Raw genomic sequence first — 3,714 nt, 5'->3', positions numbered from 1 at the left:
TTGCGAGAGAGGTGATTTGGAAGTCGAGAATGAAAGGTATCGTGACAAACACCTGCGTCTCCGGCCTCGCCCTCGTGAAAATGTTCCCTTTTCACTTGAAAAGGAAGGTGGGGCTGGAAAAGAGGTGTTTGTCAGAGTGAATTTAAAAAACGATGGACGCGTGTAGCGCGAATGTTGGGGGCGAAAGGCCCTGCGTGAGCGCGATTGAGTGACTACCAGTAAGTCGGTGCTAAAGACAGGGCTCGTGGGGTCGGAGCATACCTGTTTTGAACACCTCATCGTGTGATTTATTGTTTGTGGTTTGAGATTTATTGTGTTGCAATTCATTCGATTTCATTGTACATGAAAAATTTCATTATATCATTCGATTGTATGTGACCCCCAATCATATTGCATTGTCCCCTCTGTGTTATCCCGCATGGGTAATAAGAAACAGACTCCTGGGCTTATTCTTCGTAAGCTTAGTACTTATTCTATCGGTCTTCTTTGCCGAACCGCTAAGTTATGGAGACGTAAACACACCAGCTTCGGTTGTCAAGCAATGCTGACACACACACACACACACACACATGTATACACAACGGGCTTCTTTCAGTTTCTGTCTACCAAATCCACTCACAAGGCTTTGGTCGGCCCGAGGCTATTGTAGAAGACACTTGCCCAAGGTGCCACGCAGTGGGACTGAACCCGGAACCTTGTGGTTGGTAAGCAAGCTACTTACCACACAGCCACTCCCGGGCTTCTTTCAGTTTCTCTCAACCAAATCCACTCACAAGGCTTTAGTCGGCCCGAGGCTATAGCAGAAGAGACTTTCCCAAGGTGCCACGCACGAGTACTGTACCCAAAGCAGTTTGGTTGGCGCTCTACTGATCTTGCCAATAACCGCCCATTAATATTGATTAGCTGTTTTGCATGAAGCACTGACCAAGTGGTACTCTCATATTTTAACCACAAGTGTATCGGATATATTCTCTGAAATCATTTTGATCGTTATCACCCTTTTATCATATATTTCACTCAAAACGGAATGATTATCTCCAATCTTAGCTGAGAAATGTCAATATATCAGTGATGAAAAACTAAGCCTAGAACATGCTGCGGGCTTTTAGATGTCATGCAATTTTCATTGAAAAAGAAATCTCCCTGCAACATCTTCTTAAGGAGCTTTTCTACAAACGTTTACTTAGAACTAAAACATACGAAGACATGCAAGTGACACACGCCTGGACCAAAGCGTTCTAACATCGCTGGTCCACAGGAGATTTAAAGCTTGTTTGTATAAAAAAGATGTGAGGAATAGGGAGATTTACTAAGCGTTGCCAATTAACAGGGATTAACAGGTATATATATTTTGCTTGTTTCAGTCATTAGACTGCGGCCATGCTGGGGCACCACCTTGAAGAATTTTTAATCGAACGAGTCGACCGCAGTACTTTTTTATTTTTAAGCTTGGTACTTATTCTATCGGTTTCTTAGCCGAACCGCTAAGTTACAGTGTCGTTAAACACAGCAACACCGGTTATCAAACGGTGATGAGGACAAACATACTCACACACGACGAGCTTCTTTCGTTTAGAAAATCCATTCACAAGGCTTTGGTCGGCCAAGGCTGGAGCAGAAGATACTTGTTCCAGGCACCACACATTGGGATTGAACCTGGAACTATGTAGTTGGGAAGCAAACATTTTACAACCTCAACCACGCCTGCAACATTCACCGGTCAATTCATTTGAAGGCCAAGACATACTTTAAGGATCATTGTATCATCTACAGATTGTAGATCTTTGTTGAAATCGTTGCAATTTGAAACAATTCCGTCTCCACTCCACATAAAAGGATTCAATTTCTTCGATATTTTCTAAGTACGATCTCCCAAGTTAAAACTTTACATTTTTTATTTTAATATATTTTTATTGCTGATGCGGCAGTGAGCTAGCAGAATCGCTAGCACACCGGGCAAAATGCTTAGCGGCATTTCATCTGTCTTTACGTTCTGAGTCCAATAGCGACAAGTGAGTCTAACTCGTATCTCAAAAACACCGTACTTTTCGGGAAGCTGTTCACTCATACGCTCCACACACACACACACGCATATACTCACGTACACGCATACGATAGGTTTTCGCAGTGTCTATCAAATTCCACCCACAAGGCTTTGATAAAGTCAGGCTACAGTAGAAGAGATTCAAAGTGGCCTGCAGTTGGATTGAAACTGCAACGACGTAGCTGCAAAGCAAACTTCTTAACCACACAGCCACTCCTGAGCCCGATCTAATTCGCTATAAATTTAGGAAACAAGTTTCATAAAACGTAACATTATTACCCCATCTTCCAACCTGCCTGTAATATCCCACTCGGTAAATGACGGAAATAATTGCAGTTGATTGTAATGAATGCTGATTTTGAACAATTATTATGTCTGAGTGATAAGTTAATTAGCTGCTTATCTCGTTAAATACGTCACTCAAAAGCTTTCCATGAAACATTCTACGAAAACATTTCGATACAACGCAATGCAACGAAATAAAACAAAAGAAGGAATTGTATAAAAGGCAATAATATATTTCTGCTTCAATACATCAAATATATGACACAGTTATATAGAACTGGGTATACAATTAATCAAAAATATATCGGCGATCGATTCTTGAAATATAAAGGAATGTTAAGATGGGATTTCTTTTTTTTTTTATTTCAAACAAGAAAAATATTCCATTTTTTTTTTTTTTTTTTCGAGGTATGAAATGTAAATGTTATTTTGGAAGGGTAAGAGCAGTGATTCTCAACAGAAAATATATTCATCCCCTGGTGGAATAAAAGATTTACTTAACGGTGAGTAAATATATAATGCATGGATATCATTAATTTTGTAATGCAGAAAATCTTAATAATGCAATTATTTCATTTTCCTTTTTTTTTTGTTTTCTGTGCTTGTAATATCGGTTATGCATATTTTAATGCCTGGGAATAAAGTGGGGGGATAAATGGGGAAATACATGAAGCCGAGGGGGTAAATGACAGCGGGAGAGTTGAGAATCGCTGATGTAGAAGGTATATATTAAAATATAACTGAACATTGGTTCCATGGAGGATGACTTGTACAGTGCTGCTTATACAGAACAGCATTGGTATAACACAGGGGGTCGGAAGGTAGCAACTGTCAGAAACAAAGGGAAATTGGAACCCACAGTGAGAAGTCGTCTGAAAGAGAAAGGGAAAAAAAAGCAATAAATAAAAACATGTTAGAAATAGACTATTTCGAAACAGTCGTCGCAGCTGTTAATTAAACATTAATTAGTATTAAATACATGTAATAAGTAATACCTGGGACTGCACTAGCACTCGGCTGGTACTTTATTGACTCCCACCCTAGCAAAAAAAAAAAAAGCTAGTGGAAGTTGGCGGGGTTTGAACTCAGTGCGCCGGAACACTCCAGCGCTCGGATCTTGTTCAAAACGGGGGCACCAGTTTTCATTAATGTTTTATGTAGTGCTTTTGGTACCGAAAGACTTTCAAACTTCGTATACTTATCTATTTTGTGTTATAGAACAGAAAAAAATTTTTGTATTCGGATTTATTTCAACCAATCACTGACAAGTATTCAGCTGTTTACAGTTACTCATAAGCGGTGTAATGCGTATTTAATCTCCATTACTTCTGACATTTTGCAAAGGCAACACACGTGTGTTCGTTTTCCCTAACCCTAACCCTAAT

General features: G+C 39.6%; 1 protein-coding gene across 4 annotated transcripts in view; it reads right to left on the bottom strand.

Moving 5' to 3' along the window:
• Positions 1-2,541: 2,541 nt before the first annotated feature.
• LOC106873602 (transmembrane protein 272) overlaps positions 2,542-3,714 on the bottom strand; it is a 220,705-nt gene continuing 219,532 nt past the window's right edge. For all 4 annotated transcript variants that reach the window (XM_052968519.1, XM_052968517.1, XM_052968516.1 and 1 more), the window contains exon 6: positions 2,542-3,201. The gene's annotated coding sequence lies outside the window, so the exon portion shown is untranslated. The remainder of the gene's footprint in view (positions 3,202-3,714) is intronic.

This window comes from Octopus bimaculoides, chromosome 6 (assembly GCF_001194135.2).
Source record: "Octopus bimaculoides isolate UCB-OBI-ISO-001 chromosome 6, ASM119413v2, whole genome shotgun sequence".
Classification (NCBI taxonomy): domain Eukaryota; kingdom Metazoa; phylum Mollusca; class Cephalopoda; order Octopoda; family Octopodidae; genus Octopus; species Octopus bimaculoides.
The sequence above is the reverse complement of the archived record's forward strand: the minus strand, read 5'-3'. Positions and strand labels throughout refer to the sequence as shown.